This window comes from Dama dama, chromosome 31 (genome assembly GCF_033118175.1).
Source record: "Dama dama isolate Ldn47 chromosome 31, ASM3311817v1, whole genome shotgun sequence".
Taxonomy (NCBI): Eukaryota; Metazoa; Chordata; class Mammalia; order Artiodactyla; family Cervidae; genus Dama; species Dama dama.
The window spans coordinates 40,469,822-40,495,154 of record NC_083711.1 but is presented as its reverse complement, the minus strand read 5'-3'; the positions used below and the strand labels follow the sequence as shown (position 1 = coordinate 40,495,154).

The window sequence follows — 25,333 nt, the reverse complement described above, 5'->3', positions numbered from 1 at the left end:
ATCAAAAGAGGATACAAACATATATGAGTTTGATAATCTGCAACAGATAAAATCCATTTAAATATAAAATTACTATTTCTAAAAGTGGCTACATCTTATTTTTCAAGTTATAAATGAGTATTACATGCATCAGAAGGTGATAAATTATCTTGGGATTTTGGAGATTATAGGATCATTATCTACTAATACTTAAACCAGAGCTTAAAGATCTACCTAACCTGGAAATTATTCTAATAATATTGACAACTTTTCAAAGACTTTTAGAAATGCCAAAACATTCGATTGTATCAAACTCTAATTTGAACTACATATTTTAAAAGCCTAACTAGCAATCCAAAAAACAATTATGCATATAATATAAGCAATTTAATAATCATATGAGTCAAACCTTTCAAGTTTCCTCACACTTGAGCATCTACATTTGAAACTTGAAAGAATTTTACATTTAATTTTATGACTTAAAAGAAGGTAAGCTAAAATGCATCTACCAACTAATGAAATATAATAGAAACAACAAACCCATGCATTAAAAACAGGTTTTAAGCATAATCTCATAAATAATGAATTAAATGTGTTCTTTATTCACTACTAAATTTTAGTCCATAAATTAAGCACTTACTCCACTATAGGCAAATAAATATAATTTTATTTAATTTTTAAAATAGTCTCTTATGATAATTATGCTTATCTCTGTGTGGTGATTGAGGCTCTGAAAATGTAGGCAACTTTCCCAGCATTCATGTAGCAAACCACAGCGGGAAGTCAGGAGATAGATTCCAACAATGATATTCTTAGTCACCCTTCTAGAATCTCTCACATGAGATTTTGAGAAACAGAAACTTAAAATAGCTGTTTGAAAGGTAACACTTTCTGAATATATATGTGTGACAACTAGCAGGTCAAGTTCCCAGTAACTTTATATCACCAAAAGAAATGCATAGTATAATTTATGAATTGATAAACTAGATATATGAGATATCCTTGATTCTACAACATATGTTTTTAAGCCCCAGCATTTTCTGTATTTTGTCTTGTGATCAAAGTCAAAGAAACCTCCTGTTTCCAGGCAGGGTATTTCTCTAGCTCTTGAGAACTTACCCAGTATCAGAGGCATCTGATTCTTGCCTTGGGTAGCACAACATGTGGTTACATTTTAACTAAAATTTGCACTACTAATTATAAGGAGATTATCTCAAGAATACTTAATTTTCACTAAAATGCAGCATTGACATAAAAATCATTTTATTTATAAAAATCCATTTTCCTCACCTATAAAATGCTGAAGGGCAGTTATTGTCAAATTGTTATAAAGATTAAGTGTAAAGATTTAGAATGGTGCTGGGCGTGTAATAGGTACTCAATAAATGTGTACTGTTCCATGACAATGCTAATTATGAGACAGAAAAGGAGGATGCAGAAGAGCATGGAAAACAGCTGCAGGATATAAATCTATGAAAGAGAAGAAAGAACATTTCAACAGAGCCATGACCTACTTAATTTTTGGTATGGCAATAACTAAGTGCTTTACGGGACCTAGAAATGGGTAATACATCTGAGGAAATAAAACAGTTTCATATTGCCATTGAAACATATCCAAAAATGCCACCTCAGACTTATGTAGCTTAAAGTACAACTCACATTTTCTTCCCACAAAGATCTCCCACTTACTCCCTTTTCCCAAAGAGCATGGTACCTACACCATTCCATGTGCTGTTAACATTTACAGTGAATTGAACAGGCCCCTCTCACCTCTAGATTCATGTTCACCTCTGAGTGTGACCTTTTCGGAAATAGGGCTTGCAGATGTAATTAGTTGAGATGAGGCCATAAAGGAATAGCAGGGGCTCCAAATCCAATGACTCGTCTCCTTCAAAAAGGAGAAAAGGACCCACAAATGCACTGGAAAGAAGGCCTTGTGAAGACAGAGGCCGAGTGGAATGATCCTGCTATAAGCCAAGGAACATCAAGGAGAGCCAGGAGCCACCAAAAGCTGGAAGAGACAGAGAAGATTCTTCCCCAGGGGCTTGAGAAGGAGTGCGGCCCTGCCCACACCTTAATTCCAGATTTTCAGCCTCCTGATTCTGGCAAAATATTCCAGTTGTTTTAAGCTACCAAGTTTGTGTTACTTTGTTATGGCAGCCCTAGAAAAGGAATACACCACCTCTGCACGCTCACTCCCACTGGTATCCTGCCTACAACACTCTCTCCTCTATCCCAGTGTTAAGTGTTAGTCGCTTAGTCCTGTCCAACTCTTTGAGACACCATGAACTGTAGCCCACCAGGCTCCTCTGTCCACGGGATTCTCCAGGCAAGAATACTGGAGTGGGTTGTCATGCCCTCCTCCAGAGGATCTTCCCGACCCAGGGATCGAACCCGAGTCTCTTACATCTCCACTTTGGCAGGTGTGTTCTTTACTGCTAGCGCCACCTGGGAAGGCCCCCAGTGGATCCATTCAATTCCTCGCTGAACTTCAGGGCAGACCTCATTGACTTTCTCTGATCACATTAACTATGCCTCTTTTCAACAGCTAAAGCTTATGAATCCACCCCTCAAAATTTAGCAACAAGTTGTCAGCCCTTCAAGGGGAGAGCCAAGTCTTACATTTGTTTAGCCCCAAAGTATCCAGCACTTACAAGATGCCCAACAAAAGTACCTAAATGACCAAGTCCACGGCACAGGCTCTGAAAAAGATTAAGAGCACAATCTCTGGCACCAGGCAACTAGGGCTCAGATGCTGGTTTTACTGATTATAAATCTATAGTGTTGACCAACTTCTCCTGTGTCCTCTCTCTGCCTCACTTGCCTATATGTAAAATTGATGTCAGTACTTATGTTGTGAGGTTCTAAGAGACTAAGTTAACACCATAAAGCACGTAGAACAGTTCCTAGCACACAATAAGTATGTGAAGCTATTCTCTTTTTTATTACAGTTATTACCATATACAGAGAAAACACATATTAAAATAATTTGTTTAAGACTGGGTATGGACAGATGACTGAAAAGGAGCCATAAGTGAACCAAGTAAGCATAAAGAATTAGTCAAGTGTTTTGCTCTTCAAAACCCCCAATTATTTCCTGTAATAATCAGAAATGGCATTGTTTTTGGAGGAATCAACTAAACATTTCTTTTCCTAGGAGTGTTTCAATTTCAGTGGGCTAAAAGGGTAACAAGGTAGCTGGTAAAACATTATTTCTGGGTGTGTCTGTGAGAATGTTTCAAGAAGAGATCAGCATTTGAATTGGTAAACTGAGCAAAGATCTTCACTAATGCACAGATGAGCTTCATGGAATTCACTGAGAGGCTGAATAGAACAAAAAGGTGGAGGAAAGCCAAATTTGCTTTCTTTGTTTAAGCTGGGATATCCATCTTGTCCTGCCCTTGGATATTAGCACTCCTGGTTCTTGTATCTTCAGATGGAGGCCAGGATTTACATAATTGGACCCCTGTTCTCAGGCCTTTGGACCCAGACTGAACTAAACTACTGGTTTTCCTGGTCCTTCAGCTGGCAGATAGCACAGACAGTAGTGCTTCTTGCCCTCTATAATTGTATGAAACATTTCCTACGACAAATCTCCTCATTCATTCATAGACAGATAGATAGACAAACAGATAGATAGATAGAATATGGTAGTTTAGTTACTAAGTTGTGACTGGCTCTTGAGACCCCAAGGACTGTAGCCTGCCAGGATCCTCTGTCCATGGGATTTCCCAGGCAAGAAATACTGGAATGGGTTGCCATTTCCTTCTCCAGGGGATCTTCCTGACCCAGGGATCAAGCCAGTGTCTCCTACACTGGCAGGCAGATTGTTTACCACTGAGTCACTGGGGATTTCCAATAGATAGATCCTATTGGTTTCATTTCTCCGGAGAACACAGATTAACACCTTGCCTTCTCAGAAGATATTAGCCAACATTCCAAGTATCCTCATAGAGTTTAGTAATCCCAAGTCCCCTTGTCTCTACTCAGAAATTGCCCTTGTCTACAATATCTTCTCTCTTTTCCCTAGGTGATCTCACTCCCACTTTGAAGGCCAGTCTCCTACCTGTGACATAATTACTTTCCCAATTACTGAAGCCCACTTTAATTATTTCTTCCTGTGAAGATTTCTAATACACCATAACACATAATTCAATGCACAGTGAAATACTGATAATTTATCATTTTATGTACATATATTATCTTTCCACTAAACTATAAGTTTAAGAGAAGAGTCAGCAATTTAGCAATAGATTGATTCCAAAATCCATTCTCTTTCTATATTTATGTGTTTAAATCTGCATTTCATATAAAGTGGTAAATGCTTTAATACAGTAAAAACATTCTAGACATTATAGTACTTTTCCTAGGTCACTTAAGTAAACGTTAGCTTTTAAAAAACTGGGAGGGATAATTTATTGGCTGTATTTGGCACAAATAAAAATTTTCTTTAGTAATATATACAAAGCCATATTTTGCTATTTGATAGTTAAGTTTATAGAAAAATAATGAGAAAGAGAAAGTCATAAAAAAAATAAAAAGGCCCATAAGGAAAGTTTCAGAGAAATGAAATAATTTAGACTAAAGAAAGGAAGTAAGATGGATGAAATAAATAAGGTGACTGTTCATTTTGATGAAAACTTGAACTTAATTTTCTGCAGAGAAGAAAAATGCATAAAGATATAAATTTATAAAACATAAAACTGAGAAAGAGACAAAGATTCTCTTCTTTTAAAACTACTCAAGAGAATAACTATCTGAACAAGAGCGCTTCCCGTTGTGCCTAAAAGCCTGGGGAAGGGTAAGAAGCCTTATTCTGTAAATCCTGAAATCCACTTGAAAGAAACATATATTAAACATGTTTGGTTTTTAAAATAAAACTATCATCTGTAATTTTATTCCTGCTGTTTTTCCTCAGAGAGTGATGATTACAATCAATTCTTTAACCTTTTTAATTACAGGAAAATGGGCAGCTTAATTACACATCATGGGGTAAAGTACAGTGGGAAGCAGCTGCAATGGTTGGAACTCAGGTGAAAGAGCAATAAAGGCATTGTAAAGAAAAACACTTCTCATCCAGTCAAATAGATAAGCTATAAGAAAAGGCAGTCAGACAAGTAGAAGGGGAAAATCTCCACCTTTATTTGTTTAATTTTATTTTAATTAATGAATGAACTTAGGGAAAGACTCGAAATAACTCCAAACCTATCAAGTTTTGAATAGAATAATGCTTCACAGACTTCTTGAGAACAGAGATATTGTCATGTTTCCTTGTCTAGCCTCATTCCACAGCACAACCCTCGGAACCTCTGTTGCAACTAAAGAAAATTCAGGTGTACGGCAGTCACCTCTAACCTGAAGCCAGAGAGGAAGCATGGACGCATCATCACTGCAGCCATATAGAGGCCACAGAAACATCACTCTTAAAGCTCAACCTGTTGCTTACTGGATAGCCCTTGAATCTACATCAACCAAGGAAAGAGTGGCTTTCATCCATTCATCTGGAAGTATTTATTGCAAACCCATCACACACCAAGCACAGCTTGAAGTACCGAGGACACAAAAGTGCACAATTGAAAGGGCTGGCCTTCGGCAGGGACACAAAGTGTTCATCTCTATCAACAGGAGGGACAGTGGAGTTTACACAGATACATGAAGGCTGGTTGGTTAGGCAGGTAGAGATATAGCTCTTCAGCTTGTCTTTGCTTTCTCAGTGAAGCAGGAGGCAGATTTATCAGCTGAAAGAAGAGAGGCGGAGTACTGAAGGTTTAGGAGAGAGGAGAGTGTGAAATAGCCATCTCAGAGAGTGAAAGAGTCAATGACGAGGAAATGAAGTCCAACTCTCGGCAGTGCCAAGGACCCACAGAGGCATGAGTTAATCACTCAGCATGACTGGGCTCTTTCGTCCAGCTACCTTCAGTCATTCAAGAGCAGGCAGAGAGCCAGTTAGATTTAACCAGAATTTTGGTTTTGCCAGACAAGTACCACAAATGGAGAAAGGAATAAAGAATCCATATATAAGTAAAGTGTCCTTTAAATGGAAAGGAACAGTGCTGGTATTTATGTGTAAATTCACTTAATAAACATTAATTAAAATTGATTGTATTTCTAGTATATGTTTATTTATTGGCTTATAGTAACACTATTTTTGGTTGGCATTGGACACCTCCTAGTGTATGAGGGAACTTTGTCTATACCAGAAAAATAAAAAAATTAATACACCACATGAGGAAGAAGGGAAGTACAAAAAGAATTAAAATAGCTAGAAAATAAAACAGTAATTTGGGGACAAAGGAAAGAGCAAAGTTGGACTGAGGGGCAGGAGGTTGGAAAAACTATTGTTTTGTGGAAAAATTAAGAAAAATGATTAAGTCCTGTGTGATTCAGAAGCACATATGTGAGAGGGCAAGGTGACTTCTCATCATAGCTACTATGGGGAGGAAATCGGAGCCAGAAGTGAATTTGATAATTTACAAAAACCTCATGCACACCAGTGGTCTTCCTACAAAGAATGAAATGACAGTTATGTTAATCATATGAATGTCATAACACCCAGGATGACTATTCTTCCCTGGAGCTGCATGGTTAACATTTATGAAACTGTTTTTTTGACCCACAAAGTGAAGGTTATTAAACTAGATATTTAGGCACACTTTCAGCTCTTACATTGTGAAACTAAGGTTTTCCTGGAAAACACAGAGTTAACTAACCCTAAGAAGCTACACCCAACCGAAAAGCAACAAACTAAATGTAACCTAACTTGAGTTCATGGCTACATCCTTCACTGCTCCCTGCTCCCACTGGGATATATGCCTTAATGGACAGAGGGCACTCTCCAGCTGTCCCCGTCAGCTTGTTTAAAGTGATTATCGCCGAGTGAAATGGGAACAGGAGGCAATCACAATCAGGAGGCAGCTCTTCATGAGACAGGGATCCCATAATCAAGCCACAAAGGTTTGGGGACAGTACGCTCTGCTGGCCTTAACCAGTTATTTCTGCCTTGTACGTATAATCTTCCTGCCTTAAGTGATTAAATGAATATGAACACTATGTTCTAAAAGGTTAATTGTACGGCACAGGAGTAAATGTTGTATCACTAGCTCTTTGTTTATCTTAGAAGGCTAACACCACTTCTTGAAAACATAAAGCTGCATATTTTCCGTAACTAATTAACAAAGAACTTGATTAAAAGTTACGTACTTCATCTACTAGATGCAACATCTGGGTGAAGGATTTAAGAATTAAGATAGTTTCCAGGTGAAATGAAACAGATTTTTTAAAGGAAAGAATCTTATACAGCTACAATATTTACAACGCTTTTATCAAGACATTAAAACAGAAGCAGATGCTTCTCTATAATTCTAAAATATTAGTTACACATGGTTTAATGCATTGCAGAAAACATAATAATAATAATGGATGATAGTAAGACAGAGCAGCTTTCTCCTGGAGTTGGATACAGAACAGATACCAAAGATTTTTGAAGTTAAACTTAATACAGATGGGACAACCGTAAATGCGCTGCAAAGTAAATATCACACTAGAAAGGTAAGAGAAAGTATCAATTTTTTTATAAATATCAATGTTGGGGATGATAGTGTAACCCATATACTTACTCTTAATAAGTATGAATTATTAATATTTAAATAATTAGTTACATTAATAGTTACATTAATCATGTAACTATTCTTAAAATATTCTCAATGATGCACTTATATATGACTTAAAAGTCTATTTTAATCTGTTCTGTGGGTTCATATGATGAAACATGGTGTAGCTATGACTGGATTGAGTAAGAGTGGGCTCCTTATTCTAAGCACTAGATCCCAGTGCTTATTATCCATACAACACAAATTGAAAAAACAGTTCTGTGCCAGCACTGTGCTAAGTAGAAGGAATATAAATACACAATCAACTTTTTTTTACCCTGTGCCTTGGGTAACTCAGGAGAGACCATGCCAGAGGGCAAGGAGATCTCTTATCAGATTCAGTACCGGCAGGAAACTGGGCATTAAGTGAACTTGAGAATTCACAGAAGTCTTAGGAACACCAACGGTTTTTCTACAAAGACTGAAACAGGAATTTATGGAATTAATTGTCCAATGGAAAAGCAACTGTAGACAGGAATAAGCACACAAAAGCGTGATAAGGACATTGTTTCAGGTATGTATTAATATAAGGCACCATAGGGGCTGGAAGAAGCACAAGCTGGAATCAAGATTGCTGGCAGAAATATCAATAACCTCAGATACGCAGATGACAACACCCTTATGGCAGAAAGTGAAGAAGAACTAAAGAGCCTCTTGATGAAAGTGAAAGAGGAGAGTGAAAAAGTTGGCCTAAAGCTCAACATTCAGAAAACTAAGATCATGGCATCTGGTCCCATCACTTCATGGCAAATAGATGGGGAAAGAGTGGGAACAGTGGCTGACTTTATTTTTCTGGGCTCCAAAATCACTGCAGATGGTGACTGCAGCCATGAAATTAGAAGACGCTTACTCCTCGGAAGGAAAGCTATGACCCACCTAGACAGCATATTAAAAAGCAAAGACATTACTTTGTCAACAAAGGTCCATCTAATCAAGGCTATGGTTTTTCCAATGGTCATGTATGGATGTGAAATTTGGACTATAAAGAAAGCTGAGTGCAAAAGAATTGATGCTTTTGAACTGTGGTGTTGGAGAAGACTCTTGAGAGTCTCTTAAACTACAAGGAGATCCAACCAGTCCATCCTAAAGGAAATCAGTCCTGGGTGTTCACTGGAAGGTCTGATGTTGAAGCTGAAACTCCAATACTGTGGCCACCTGATGTGAAGAGCCGACTCATTTGAAAAGACCCTGATGCTGGGAAAGATTGAGGGCAGGAGGAGAAGGGGACGACAGAGGATGAGATGGTTGGATGGCATCATTGACTCAATGGACATGGGTTTGGGTGGACTCTGGGAGTTGGTGATGGACAGGGAGGCCTGGCGTGCTGCGGTTCATGGGGTCACAAAGAGTCAGACCCGACTGAGTGACTGGACTGAACTGAGGGACAGGGACAAAGCAATTAGATAGTACTAGAGCTGGATAAAGCTTTACCAAGAAGGAAGCGACATTCAGAATGTATTTGAAAGGATGAGGAAGGGGGACATCCTAGGAAAAGCAGACAGTACCCTAAGTGAAAGAACAGCTTGAATGAGCAGGATATCGTCTACCTCATAAAACCTTCCAAGGCTATAATTTACCTGTCTAAAGCAAAGCAACAAGAGACACACAGTAAAAAGACTTGACATGCCCATAACATGTCTAATAAATATCAAATACTCTGCAGAATCTACAAAGAATCCAGAAGGTGATTTCATATGGCTCCAGTCTTGAAAAAAATTGTGCAAAGCTCAGCTTCTGCATGATGAAGTTTTGTTCGAGAAACAAAATTCTTTCTGTTTTCAAAACATAAATATCTCTATTTTGATTCAAGAATCAAGAAATGTTTATTGTAAAAAGATTCACAAAAACACAGGAAAATATAAATTAGAAAATTAAATCAACCTCTTAAAACAAACATTATTTACGTATCAGCGTATGATGTTTTAACACTTCCAGTGTATGCGTGGATGTATGTGCATGCCAGAGTGTAGTTCCAAACTTGGACAAAAAAGTACTACTTGGTGCTGGAAAAGGCAGTCTCCTTGTGTGCAGACATTGACCCCACTGGGCCACAGAAGAATGGACCTTGGATATATGTATAACTAAATAAATTCTCTGTACACTTGAAACTAACACAACACTGTAAATCAACTATATTTCAATAATAAAATAAAGTGAAATACAATTTAAAAAAAGAACGGACCTTGGGCATGGAACACTTCCTCACCAAGAAATGATGAACCCTTATAGCCTGTGCCAGGAAGATTCCCTTAAGTGGAAATAGCTTTCCCTATTGTAAACTCCATGTATGCTCCTTTGTTCCACTTAAGCATTACATCTTATTGTACCCACCCAATCTATATCTGTCCTCCACAGGGAAGGGACAGGCTCTTGCACTGGAGTTCAGGAGGTGTAGGTAAATTGCCCTATGTGAACTGCTAGGAAAGAAACGCTTGCCTTGGGGGACCAATCCCCACCACTAAAGCCAATTTTGTTCTGCCTCTTCTCTCTGTAAGTAAAGCATTGCTACATTCAGTGCTTGACTGTCATAGAGATCAAGAGCATCATTTTTAATGACTGCATGGTATTTTATGATTATTTATTCACCCAATCACTTTTTATAGCTGTATAATTTATTTTTAATCTGTCCTTACTTCAATTAATATCTTGATTGCACAAATGCTGAAAATATTCTCTTAGGTTATTTGGGAAGCAAACTAAAGTTTTCACTGTATAAATTCCTGTCCTAAAATAGAGTAAGCAGAGGTTGATTCCTCCAAATGAAATTATCTGATCAGTCATTGCTGCACTCTGATTTTAAAATGTACACCTCCTACTTCCTTCTCCCCATATTTAAGAATGCTTATTGACCCTCAAGGCCAGGCACACTACCTATGAAGTTATGACCAGACAGCAGGAGTATACACTACCAACATTTCCACTGAAACCGTGGTGGTACATATTTCTACAACTCTTAATTTTTTCCTTTGAAAATGTGAAGACTTAATAGTTGTACAAATATTTAAATATTAACCATTAAATTTGTTCACATGAAATGGAACCACTTCTATTCAAAACAGTCTTCATAAATGTCAAGCATTATCAATCACTGCTTAATCTAGGCTTGGGTTTTCCAAGGTCTGAGTAGCTTTCTTACTCTGCATTTCTTCAAAAATGCAGAAGTTTCAGGGCCAACCTTAGCATTTTTTAATTAAATGACCTGTTATCATCAGTCAAGGTTCTCTGGAGAGAAAGAACCAATAGGAGATATACATATATATATTCCTATGTATTTAATAATTCTAACGTGTTCAGGGTGGGCTTCCCAGGTAGTGCTAGTGGTAAAGAACCCATCCGCCAATGCAGGAGCCATAAGAGACGCAGGTTCAATCCCTGGGTCGGGAAGACCCCCTGGAGAAGGAAATGGCAACCCACTCCAGTATTCTTACCTGGAAAATTCCACGGACAGAGGACCCTGGCAGACTATGGTCCTTGGGGTCACAGTCAGACATGACTGAAGTGACTTAGGACAGACAGATGGAACTTCCTCAAGTCATTACAGATCCCAAATCTACTTCTCCATATTCAGTTTTGTTATTTGTTTTAAGTGTTCAATTTTCACATTCCTCTTTAAACAGAGTGCAAATTTTTGATTAGCCAAAATACATCACAGTTAATAAATACCAACTGTATATTTTTTTAATTCCAATACTGAAACTTTAGAGAAACTGTTTGATAGATTTAATGTTTGTTTCTGAATTTTAGTATCAGTTGAGTCTGACACAAATATCCTAGCCAGCCTCCCAATTCTCTCTGATTTTGAAACATGTCTGTTTCATAAAGAGGCTTTATAGAAAAAACATTGAGTCTGTTTTAAATTGTTGCAGTTTTTGTAGACCAAATGTCTCAAGAAGTTTGCTAAAAACTGCTTATACAATTATAATTTTCCTAGCTACCACACCCCTAAAGTCAAAAGAAGCATCCCTTTGCCAATTACTCATAATTAGTTCCAGAATCCACAGTAATCTCAAATCCAAAATTGAATCAATCTCACGCCTCCTCATCCTTATTCCTTTCCAGTGTTCCCATGCCTGTGAAACATATCACCTCTTAGATTTGACCACAACAGAAAACTGGAAATTGCTGGATACTGCCTCTCCCTTACCACCTTACTAAATCACTCACCAATAAATGCTGATAACATGATTTCAAGAATTTAAATCTGTTCTCTTCCTCTAATCCCAAGGTTACTGTCTTAGTTCAGGTCTTAACTGTTTCTTGACTGTATTTTAACATCAGCACATGGCCTCCTTGCCTCGAATACTTAGGCATTTTCCTCATCCCATTCCCTATCCCCCACCTAACAGCAAAAGAAGTTTTTCAAAAAATCAAAAATGAAAGGAACAAACAAGCAATGTAGTCAGATCATGCAATTCTATTTCAAATTCTTGAATTGTGTTTTCCATTTCACATGGAATTGAGTCCAGGCTCTTCAGCATAGTGAGGACTCTCTCATAACTTTGCCACTACAACATCTTCAGTCTCAACATTCATTTATTATCCATTTGTATTCTTGATCCACCATTATAGAGAAACCCGAAGACAAAGTTCAAATGACTCCTTTATCCTTTCAGATTATAAAATAAATAAGTGATACTATTTATAAGCAAAATTCAAGTGTGTTATTAGTAAAAGTTTTGCCAATCAAGGCCTTTATCTTTATTTGTTTTGGCTGTGCAGGGTCTTTATTGCTTCAGGGGTTTTCTCTAGTTGCGGTGCGCAGGAGCTACTCTCTAGTTGTGGTGTTCAGGCTTCTCCTTGCAGCAGCTTCTCTTGTTGCGGAGTGCAGGCTCTAGGGTGCAAGGGCTTCAGTAGTTGCAGTTCCCAGGCTCTAGAGCACAAGCTCAATATTTGTGGTACATGGGCTTAGTTGCTCTGCAGCACGTGAGATCTTCGCAGATCAGGGATCAAATCCGTATCTCCTGCATCGGCAGGTGGATTCTTTACCACTAGGCTACTAGGGATGCCCCCAAGTCCTTTATTTTACAAGTAAGATTTGTTGTTGTTCACTCACTAAGTTATGTCCGACTCTTTGTGATCCCATGGACTATAGCATGCCAGGCTTTCCTGTCCTTCCCATCTCCTGGAGTTTGCTCAGACTTATTGTCCATTGAGTCAGTGATGCCATCTAACCATTTCACCCTCTATCATCCCCCACTGCTACTCTTGCCCTCTTATCTTTCCCAGCGTCAGGGTCTGTTCCAATGAGTTGGCTCTTCACATCAGGTGGCCAGAGTATTGAAGCTTCAGCATCAGTCTTTCCAATGAACATTCAGAGTTGATTTCCTTTAGGATTGACTGGTTTGATTTCCTTGCAGTCCAAGGGACTCAAAGAGTCTTCTCCAGTGCCATAATTAGAAAACACCAATTCTTCGGCACTCAAGCTTCTTTATCATCCAACTCTCACATCCGTACATGACTACTGGGAAAACCATAGCCTTAATTATTGAGACCTTTGTTGGCAAAGTGATGTCTCTACTTTTTAATATGATGTCTAGATTTGCCACAGCTCCTTATTGCAAAATTCTGGCTTAAACTGAAAAAAGTAGGGACACCCACTAGGCCATTCAGTTCAGTTCAGTCACTCAGTCGTGTCCGACTCTTTGTGACCCCATGAACCACAGCATGCCAGGCCTCCCTGTCCATCACCAATTCCTGGAGTCCCCCCAAACCCATGTCCAGTGAGTCGGTGATGCCATCCAACCATCTCATCCTCTGTCTTCCCCTTCTCCTCCTGCCCTCAATCGTTCCTAGCATCAAGGTCTTTTCCAGTGAGTCAGCTCTTCGCATCGGGTGGCCAAAGTACTGGAGTTTCAGCCTCAGCATCAGTCCTTCCAATGAACACCCAGAACTGATCTCCTTTAGGATGGATTAGTTGGATCTCCTTGCAGTCCAAGGGACTCTCAAGAGTCTTCTCCAACACCACAGTTCAAAAGCATCAATTCTTCTGTGCTCAGCTTTCTTGATAGTCCAAGAATAGAATAGATAGTCTCACATCCACACATGACCACTGGAAAAACAATAGCTTTGACTAGACGGACCTTTGTGGACAAAGCAATGTCTCTGCTTTTTAATATGCTGTCTAGGTTGGTCATAACTTTCTTTCTAAGAAGTAAGTGTCTGTCAATTTCATGGATGCAATCACCATCTGCATTGATTTTGGAGCCCAGAAAAATAAGGTCAGCCACTGTTTCCACTGTTCCCCATCTATTTGCCATGAAGTGATGGGACCAGATGCCATGATCTTAGTTTTCTGAATGCTGAGCTTTAAGCCAACTTTTTCACTTCTCTCTTTCACTTTCATCAAGAGGCTCTTTAGTTCTTCTTCACTTTCTGCCATAAGGGTCCTGTCATCTGCATAGCTGAGGTTATTGATATTTCTCCCGGCAATCTTGATTCTAGCTTGTGCTTCCTCCAGCCCACCGTTTCTCATAATGTCCTCTGCATATAAGTTAAATAACCAGGGTGACAATATACAGCCTTGACGTACTCCTTTCCCTATCTGGAACCAGTCTGTTGTTCCATGTCCAGTTCTAACTGTTGCTTCCTGACCTGCATACAGGTTTCTCAAGAGGCAGGTCAGGTGGTCTGGTATTCCCATCTCTTTCAGAATTTTCCACAGTTTATGGTGATCCACACAGCCAAAGGCTTTGGCATAGTCAATAAAGCAGAAATAGAGGTTTTTCTGGAACTCTCTTGCTTTTTCGATGAGCCAGCAGATGTTGGCAATTTGATCTCTGGTTCCTCTGCCTTTTCTAAAACCAGCTTGAACATCTGGAAGTTCACAGTTCACATATTGCTGAAGCCTGGCTTGGAGAATTTTGAACATTACTTTGCTAGGGTGTGGGATGAGTATAATAGTGCAGTAGTCTGAGCATTCTTTGGAATTGCCTTTCTTTGGGATTGGAATGAAAACTGACCTTTTCCATTCCTGTGGCCACTGCTGAGTTTTCCAAATTTGCTGACATATTGAGTGCAGCACCTTCACAGCATCATCTTTTAGGATTTGAAATATCTCAACTGGAATTCCATCACCTCCACTAGCTTTGGTCATAGTGATGCTTCCTAAAGCATACATATATATATATATGTATATATATATATATATATATATGTAAAATTATATAGAGAGACTGTTGATATTTTGAAACACTTATAGCCATTTGAAAGTTTAATATAATTTTAAATGAAAGTTTGTATTTAAACTTTCTAGTAATTAATTTGTTTTGTACTTTACAAAAGCATCAGTCCAAGACTGAATAAAAAAAAAAATCTGGACTTTACCAAAGATAGTTTAAGAAGCTCTGTTCTAGCATACTTTTTAACTCTGCCAACACACCAAACACCTAGAGTCTGACTTTGCATCTACCCAATTACCATTAGCATTTGTTTCGATCTACTACCAAACCTCTCCAGGATGTTCTCTTCCATGGTTGAGTTTCTAGCACTGATACTCCCATGTTGCCCAGTGTCTACCACAGATACCGTCCAAAAGTCTTAGGTTCTGTGCATCATGAGCCCAATCCTGGCCTCCACAGACAGCCCACCTCAGAAGGGCTGATCAGGGTTATTCAGGCTGTCCCGCACAGCTGCAGAAGAGCTTATCAACTGTGATGAATCGTGTCAGTTCCCACCAAAAGGAATGGCATTAACTTCCAAGTCCTGCATACTACTGGCAGAGATAATTTGGTGAAATGAATTTGTAATTCTAGCCCTGAAAAGCAATGGTCATCATCACAAGTACTAGTATTAGGTGGTCTATTCTTAAAAAGAAAAAAAAAAATTTAAGGCTTTTTCATTCCAAATGACTGCCGAGTCTTACTATAATTCTCACTTACCCACTCAACTACCTATGTCATACTGCTTGACTTCTTTTCGGGTTTTCCTCCTCAGAAGTTAAACCTCTCAACTGGATTAAAGAGAATTTTTATTCATATTAAGTCTTTCTGGAGATGTCACCAAGATGACAATATAGCAGCCTCATGAATTCCCCTCCTTCCATGGATGCACCAAGTATACAATTACACGCAAATCAATTTCCTGCAGAAAAATCCAGAAGCTATTTGAGTGGTTCCTACACATCTGGTAACCGAGAAAATACCTCTGGCACAGTGCCTTACAGTAGGAAGGGAGCTCCCACTCCCAGATTCTCCCTGGGGAGCTAAGAGTTTGTACCTCATTCTAGTGTTACAACTTTTAAGTCTGCCACCAAAATCACCTACCTCTGAAAGCCAGCAGAGTTTGCATCACAAGGCAAATTGACTTCCATCTTCTTGCATTTAAAAAAAATTTTTTTTATATATTTATTTTTGCCTGTAATGGATCTGCCTTGCTCCATGCGCGCTTTCTCTAGTTGCAGACAGCAGGGGCTACTCTCGAGGGGTAATGCATGGGCGTCTCATTGCTGTGGCCTCTCTTGTTGCAGAGCAAGGGCTCTAGGGAACGTGGGCTTCCATAGTCACAGCACATGGCACAGTAGTTGTGGCCCATGGGTCCAGCTACCCTGAGGCATGTGGGGTCTTCCCAGACCAGTCATTGAACCAGAGTCCGCTGCATTGCAAGGTGCATTCTTAACTACTGGACCACCAGAGAAGCCTCTTTTTTTGTTTTAAAAAGTTTTTTTAAAAAAGTAAGTTCCAGAATGTCTAGGGAACATTTTATTGGGTAACTTCATGATAGATTGACTAAATATGCCAGGATATCTGGCCCATTTACTGATGAGATGTCACCTGTGTTGTTTTTCTATCCCATGAAACTATTTATCATGGAAGATGGTAATGGAAGAGCTAGCACTATTAACTGAATTCCAATAAAAAAAAAATCCAGATCTTTATTCTGACCATACCAATCTAGGTCCCATACCCACAACTAAACCAGAAAGATGGAATGAATACAATGGTGAGTTTAACATCAGCTTTCACCAAACATCATGGTTCTACCAATAAGTACTAAGAACAGAGTGGAGACAGCTGGGTGCTGGGGGAAGGGGACAGCAATCAAATAGTGTCTGCTACCATCAACAATATGAAAGGCAACCCGTGGAATGGGAGAAAATATTTGCAAACCACATATCCAATAAGGGATTAATATCCACACTATACAAGGAATTCATACAAAGTAACAGTAAAACACCAAATAACACAATAAGCAAAGTACCATAATAGACATTCTTTCAAAGAAGACATCCAAGTGGCCAAGAGGTATATGAAAAGGTGCTCAATATCACTAATTATTGAGGGAAATGCAAACCAAAACCACAATGACATATCACCTCACACATTTCCAGAACATGGTACAAAGCATGTAACACTATAGGCCTTCCACAAATGTCTTACATTATGTAGGTATGCAGGTGGGATGGAATAATGAGGTTAATTATCTCTATCCCTGGTAAAATGCTTTTCAAAAACCTAGGATAAATAGATTTGGTGAATCAAGTTTCATCATTATAATTAATTGACCTTCTCAACTACTAGAGAAAAAAGTGAAAATGATATATTTTCCATATGTAAGTTTAGACATAAGTAAATTCAGAATTAAAGTCCCAACTTGATGGTTTCTATAGGTCAGTATTAGCTGAGGTCATGGTCCATGATCCTACTTACACCTTACCTCATATTACATTTTTTTTTTACTTAATTATCATCAAATGTCTGATTAAACAAGAGATGTTAGCCATTCCTTAGAACTGTGGTGGATTAAGAGTTTCCTTATGTGAGTACTATCAGTAGAAAATATCCTGCCTTTTTGATCAACGAAAAGTATCTTAGAAAGATCAATGATGTATTCTGGTTAATCAAAATTAACATAGGATTATATAATATGGAAATAGGTAATTCCATTTTAACTAGAAGATCAGACTTCTGTTCAATAACTAGATATTTGGCAAAACAGATTTCTCTGGGCCACATTCAGGACCCCAGAAATCCTCAAGTAACTGCAAAACATTGGGGACCAGAGAAAATTTCTATGTGGTGAATGTAATACTCTTTCCCCCTGAAGTTGTCATTAAAACTGAGACCCTGGTGAACACTGTGGCAATCTTCATATATAACAAAGAGATATGGCAGTAGATTCCCAGATAATTGGTTTAGAAACAAGTTGTCAAGCTATCGGTTTTAATATCTTATTTAAGATTTTGGAAATTTGCTGAATAGAAACAGTTGTTGAGCCAATATAAAATGGACATAGTGAAGTACCTCTCTTTAATCTTATTTTGGATATACCCTTGAAATAGAAGATTTCATATGGAAGAGAGTAAATTATAAGATTAGTTCTGAGCTCTAACACTATGTTGAAGATCTAGCTCCCAACTGAGGCACCAGTTGGGAAAATTTCTGTGTGGGACAAAGTAACAGACACAGAGATGTGAAAGTGGGGATTTCATATTCCATTTAGATGGTTCTGGAGCTCTCACTGTGTTAGGAATGTAGATTTATTTTATACAATCAACAGCTAAAGAATTTGTGTGATCCTAAGGATCCTAAGGTAGACAGACAGGTTACAGAGGAGTCCTGCAAGACTCAAAGACCCTCATCACATGAGCAAACACTTCAAGGCCTCACCAAAGAGGGCACCACCTCCCACTTACAGAGTTTAAATAGGCTGCTGATTAAATAGTTTACAGTAGGCTTGGAATTATGCTATCTTCCTCACTGCAAAACATTCCACATTTAAGATTCACCTTCATGAATCATCTGATAAATGCCATTATCTCTGTAATAACCTACATGTGATTAATTTAATTACACATTTAGTCTCAACCCAGGCCCCCTGTGAGGAACAGAAAATAGTCTGGGATTCTGTCTGGGTTTGGAGGCAAGGTTAACTCTCATACTTTTGCTTTGACCTCTAGGAGTAGGGAAGATGTTAGCTGAGAATTAGGATTAGAAGCTCCTCTAGTTTCCTGGGTCAAAGTCCTTCTGGCCAGATACCTACCTCATTATAAAATTCAGTGCTAGTGCTACTGACTCCAAAGCTGGAATAATTGCCAGATTTTACTTTTTGTCTTCCTGTTCAGTTGTTTGGCACATCTTCTCCCTTAGTTTCTTGACCTAACTTTGTCCCTCGCGTTCACTGTATTGGTGGAAATCAAACAGCCCATTCCAAGAGGGAAAGGGCAAGTGATTGTTACGGTCTTTCAACTATTAGTGCCTTCAATTTCACGATGAGCACAAATTAATATCCATTCCATACAAGGCAGGCCAGGGGCTAAATATGACTACATGCTAATGAAGTAACCTCTAAGTCATTTTTAGCTTTATAGAATTAAGTTATTATTTGTCAATAGTATGTCACTTATGTTTCAGAAAACTAGCATCTTTCTTGCATGTTATCTATATGATCTCTAAGATGAATGATTTACTTAAATGTCATTTTTAATTCATTCTTATACATGAAAACATTAAATTAGTATGTGTTATAAGATTTCTACATTTAGCAGATACATAAAATGTTAAAATCTATAATACCCATATACAACAAAACAACATCCCGTCCTAAGTTGTTGATATCTAACATTTTCCCTCTAGATGTTCATGACAAAAATTATACTTGACTATGAGTCATAGCTATTAAATAGAATAGAACAGTAACTCTGTGTATAAGAAAATATGTAAAATCATTCATTTGGTTGGAAATACCATGGAAATGTTTCCCATGGGTACTTAAGCTGAGCCTGAGGAATTATGAAGTTTCCCATTCTTATTAACATAGTTTTTAAATAGTGTGTGTGTATGTAAAAAGAAGGCATGGTCAAGAAAATGAATAAAAAATTCATAAAACCTTGGAGAAAAATCTAAAGAAACTGATCATACCTTAAAAACTGAAATAATAAAACGAACATTTATAAATGAACTGTTATAAAATAATCCCTATGTATCTTTCTTCTGCAATATAACAGTATCAATGTAGCTATGCCAAATTCATTGCTTTTGACTAAAAATAAAACAGACTTTTTAAATGAGTAGGATCAACATCTTGAAGAAGTTCCACAATGATCTGTTGTGTGCCTTAATTTTAATTAAAAAACCAAATGAATAGCATAATGGAAGCAAAGAATCAACATTAATCTTTAAATCAAAAGGATTTACAATGAGATTATAATTAATTACACGCCAAAAATATCTTATTGAATAGGGTGGTGACCTCAGTTACTTTGTTTAATCACTAGAACAATTCAATCTCCAAATAAGAATTTGGATCAATTCCAAATATATCCAATTAAGATTATCAATTCACTAAGAACAGTGACAATAAACTCAAAAATAAACTCTTTAAAAACTTTTCTTTTTGATTAATGTATCTGCACCATTTTTTTTTTTTTTTTTAGTGCTTAGGTCCTTAAGGAAAACAATCTTGACAGTAGGACCCTGCTAGCCCCACAATGCCTGGGAGCAAACATTTCCATAAGTAATCATGTTGACTTTTTGTTCTATTACTGAGCACATCAGTTGTCACTCACTAAACACATTTGCAGCAGACCAAAGTGAAAAAAAAAAAAATGCTGTTCTTTTTATCTTGACTACATTCTGGACCACAGATTAGCAGATTTTATCCTAAGGATTTGGAAAAAGCCTTTAGAATTTTGATATGTTCCTACATGTGTTCTTCTGAGACTTTTGTCTCTCAAGTTCTGCAATAGTATAAAGGTTCTCTAGACAAAACTTACATTGCCAAAAGATTATAATTCATTTCTCTGGAAACCTGCAGAATTGTTACATATAGATGACTCAGAAACTGAAAACAAGAACGAATCATTTCTGGCATCTTATAAATGAAAATGTATTTTACTAATGCAAAGCAACTTTCCATTTACCATTGAGTGACCCTGGAAAGGCACTTATGAGAACACATTTCATTTTTTCAAATGTCTACTTTTTTCCACATGAAATGACAAGTGTGTCAAGTATCCTAACTGCAAAATGTTAAATCAATTACAGAAGTTTCCAAACAGCACCTTTCAATGAACTTCAGACGGAAACTAAAACAAACCTTCTATAATCAAGACAGCGGTAAGGAAGTTCTCTTAACTTTAGTACTTGCTGATACAGGTTATATATCTCTGAGACTTCATACATTCTTTTTACACACACATACACACAATTCAATGTTTTTAAAATAATAATTAATATCCTCAACTAGTCAAAATGTGAATATTTCTTGAGTTCCCCTCTATGCACAGCACTCTGTCAATTTCTCCCCAGAATTCTGCCAAAACCGTCTGACTCTAGATTCAATCTTGGCATTTGGACAATCCTAAAACTGAAAAACTGTTGGCATTCCTGAAATCATGTGTAATCAATGACAGGTGTTTGATTAGTTACCATTACCAACATATCTAATCAGCATAACAACTTCAATAATGTAAATGAGACGTGTCATTCAGATTTATTGTCATGCTCTGAAAATTTACATTCAAGTACAGACAAAAGCATTCTAGATGTGACCCAAATAAAAGAATCTTATGTGCTTTATATGTTGAAACTCTGTCACTCAGTTCAACGGTTCATTAAAACTGTCAAAATTAACTACAAAAATAATAGTCGATGATAAGAGCTGGCAAACTGGTTTCAGAAGGCTAAGTTTCCTCAATATCCATTTAGGATCAAAACTCTCCAGGAGGTCTTAAAGACCTAAAAATAGAGCTACCATAGGATCCAGAAATCCCACTTCTGGACACACATCTGGAGAAAACCATAATTTCAAAGATACATGCACCGCAATGTCCATACAGTATTATTTATAATAGCCAAGACATGGAAGCAACCTAAATGTCCATCTACAGGGGAATGAATAAAGAAGATGTGGTAATATATACAATGGAATATTACTCAGCCTTAAAAAAGAATGGAATAATACCATGCATGTTAACATGGACGGGCCTAGAGACTGTCATACTAAGTGAAGTAAAGCAGACAAACGTTATACAATACCACTTATATGTGAAATCTGAAAAAGAAAAAAATGATACAAATGAACTTACATACAAATCAGAAATAGACCCACAGACATAGAAAAATAAACTGATGGTTACCGGAAGTGAAAGTCAAAGTCGCTTAGTCCTGTTTGACTCCTTGCCAGCCCATGGACTATACAAGTCCAAGGTATTCTCCAGACCAGAACACTGGAGTGGGTAGCCGTTCCCTTCTCCAGGGGGTCTTCCCAACCCAGGGATCGAACCCAGGTCTCCTGCATTGCAGGCGGATTCTTTGCCAGCTGAGCCACAGAGGAAGATGGATAGTTATTGGAGGGGAGGGTATATTAGGAGTCGAGGATCAACATACAAGATGTTGATCAACATACGGATCTGTATATAAAAGATAACCAACAAGAACCTACTGCACAAGAACTATACGCAAGGGTTTAAAGATCCCCTGGAGAAGGAGATGGCAACCCACTCCAGTATTCTTGTCTGGAAAATTCCATGGACGGAGGAGCCTGGTAGGCTACAGCCCATGGGGTTGCAAAGAGTCAGACACGACTGAGCGACTTCCCTTTCTTTCTTTCTATAAAGGAAAAGAAACTGAAACAAAACATATATATATATATATAACTGAATCACTTTGCAGTACCCCTGAAATTAACACAACATTGTAAATCAACTACACTTCAATTTCTAAAAAAAAAAAAGTATAACAAACGAGCAAACCTGTCCAGCAGGGACTCCCAGCCTTCTTTACGCGGCCATTTTGCCCGCCCTGGGTCTGTTCTCACGAGGTGCTGGTTCAGGACGGGATGATGAGTCTGAGGAGGCCAGTGGAGGGGCCGCTCTCCCTTCCCCGCCACAAAGACTGGCCCGAGGCTGGCGACACCCCTGGAGGCGACCGGACCAGGCCGGAATACGGACCCGTGCCCAGCGCCCCGTCCTCTCGGGCCGCTCCAGCCACGCTGCGCCCGCCGACTCGGGACGCAGAGGCCGCGCGGTGGGACGCGCCGCAGGTAAACGCTCCGCCAGACGCTGAAGCCCAGGGTGCCGGGCACCGCTCCCGGGCCTGCAGCCCAGGCCCGGCCTCTCGGGCGGCCGTGGGCGGGGCCCTGTTTCTGACGAAGTGTGACGGCGGCGCGTGGGCAGGGGTCACGGGCGGAGGGCCCGGCCCGGGGAGAGGCTTGGCGGTCAGCCCCGGGCGGGAGGACTCGGAAATCTGGGTTCGTCGTGTGTCCAGTCAGCAGTGCGGCCGAGTGCCTCAGGATGGGCAGGAGGGTGGCTCCTTCTTGCTGAGGCCTTGGAGGCTGGTGGGCGCGTGATATGTTAGCGTTTGGTAGTCGCTCAGTCGTGTCCCGCTCTTTGTGACCCCATGGGCTGTAAGCCTGCCAGGCTCCTCTGTCCACGGGCTTCTGGAGGCAAGAATCCTGGAGTGGGTTGCCATGTCCTTTCTTCAGGACATCCCAGTCCAGGGATTGAACCCGGGTCTCCCACATCGCAGGCAGAGTCTTGACTGTCTGATCCATCGTTTAGAAGATAGCCAGATACGTCTGGAGGCGGGAATAGGCTGGAGTGTGGGTGCTGGGGACGCTGAGGCACAGGGAACCAGAGGCCTTGTTCAAGAGCAGAGACCTGCGGCGGGGCAGCCCTGAGGGCTGAAGCAGACCGAAGTTAAGCTGAGGTCACCAGGTCCCAAGCGTGGGTGGGGATACAGGAGATTCCTGCATACCTGGAGCCCAGCCATAGTTCCCTTCCTTTTCCCACAGGTTGCAGAGGTTTTAAAGTACTGAGGGATCCCATACATGGCAGGAGAGGGTGTCTCCATCCCTCAGCGATAAGGACACTGCTGTTAAAGTGTCTGGGTGTTGCGGGGTATTGAGACTCTTCCCTTTGTATATTCTCAGGGCTTGAGTGTGGGGGTCCTGGGGATGTCCCCAAGCCCTGGGTCTTAGGGGCCGGACAGGGGTAACATAGAGGTATTTCCACTCCTGACAACCAGTGTAAACTGGTGTGGAAGGTTATCTCAGGAACAGATCCCAGCATATGCAGATGTTTGGACATGTGACTAAGGTGGGAACAGGGTACATACAGGAGGCCTCCATCTTTATGTTAAGAACAAAGAACTGAGGATCAGTAATCAGGCCTGTGATGAGGCTATCTAAGAAGTCTGGCATCATTTCTGGCGGTAGTGAGAGGTTTGGATAAAAGGAAGTAGGTGGTGTTAACCAGTTTTAGTGGGCTCCATGGGCTGGGGAGAAAAGACTTTGGAGTTAAGGAAGGAGGCAGGAGTCCAGGAGGAGATCACCGCTGTTGTCCAGATGAGTGTTGAAGGACCAGAACTGTGGCCATGGAGATGGTAGACAAGTTGGGGTTCTAGGTACATTTTTAATGAAGAGCCGAGTAGATTTTGGGATGTTGTAGGTGAGGGAGAAAAAGAGAAAGTTAAGGATGACTCCATGGTTTTTGGTTCTGGCAGTTGAAGGAATATATCCTTCCTCAACTTGGATGTGACAGTTGTCAGTAGGCTCATGAGAAGTTTTGTTTTGGTGCTGTTAAGGTTCTGAGATGTTTCAGAAAACAGTGAGTGGAGACATCAAGTGGGCAGCTAGACACACACATCTGAAATGTGGGGAAAAGCTCAGGACGGAGACTTTGAAAAGTGGTAGTTATAGTGAGGACTGAGTAGAACTGTGGATGACATTTAAAAAGTGAAATGTGTGTGTGTGTGTGTGTGTGTGTGTGTGTGTGTGTGTGTCCCACACAATTGTTTTCAAGTATATTCTAATTTTTGAACAATTCTACCATGCCAAAAAGCAGCCTGCACCCTTCAACAGATATCCCGCCTCTTCTCCACCAAAGACCTAGATAATTACTCGTCTATTTTCAATTTCTTTAGTTTTTACTATTCTGCTTATTCATATAATGGAATCGTATCATGTGAATTCATCTGTTACTGGCTTCTCTTACTGAGCATAATGTTTTCAGGTCCACCCACACTGTATCATATATCAGCACTTTATTACTTTATATTGCAAAATAGTATTCCATTCCACATTTTATTTATCCATTCTATCATGTAACGGACATTTGGGTCGTTTCCACATTTTGACTAATATCAATAATGCTGCTTTGTGCATCTGTGCACAGATTCTTGAGTAAACATATTCTCACTTCTTTTGGGAATATACGTAGGAGGAGAAGAGCTAGATCATGTGGTACATCTATATTTAACCTTTTGAGAGACTGCCAGACTGCTTTACAAAGTGGCTTCATCATTTTATATCTCTACCCCAAGGGTATGAGTGTTCCAGTTTTTCCAAATACTTGCCAATTTTTGTTATTATCTGACTTTTGATTCTAGCTATCCTCATATGTGTGAAGTGGTATCTTATGGTGATTTTACTTTTCAGTTACCTAATCATTAATAATGTTAAGCATGATTTCTTATATTTCAGTTCAGTTCAGTTAAGTCACTCAGTTGTGTCCGACTCTTTGCGACCCCATGAACTGCAGCACGCCAGGCCTCCCTGTCCATCACCAACTTCCGGAGTCCACCCAAACCCATGTCCATTGAGTCAATGATGCCATCCAACCATCTTATCCTCTGTCTTCACCTTCTCCTCCCACCCTCAATCTTTCCCAGCATCAGGGTCTTTTCCAATGAGTCAGCTCTTCACATCAGGTGGCCAAAGTATTGGAGTTTCAGCTTGAACATCAGTCCTTCCAATGAACACCCAGGACT

General features: G+C 39.4%; 1 protein-coding gene across 1 annotated transcript in view; it reads right to left on the bottom strand.

Annotated features, from left to right (window-relative positions):
- The window catches only part of CSNKA2IP (casein kinase 2 subunit alpha' interacting protein), a 219,299-nt gene extending 196,875 nt beyond the window's left edge, over positions 1 to 22,424 (bottom strand). The window contains exon 1 of the mRNA XM_061133908.1: positions 22,318 to 22,424. The gene's annotated coding sequence lies outside the window, so the exon portion shown is untranslated. The remainder of the gene's footprint in view (positions 1 to 22,317) is intronic.
- Positions 22,425 to 25,333: the final 2,909 nt, after the last annotated feature.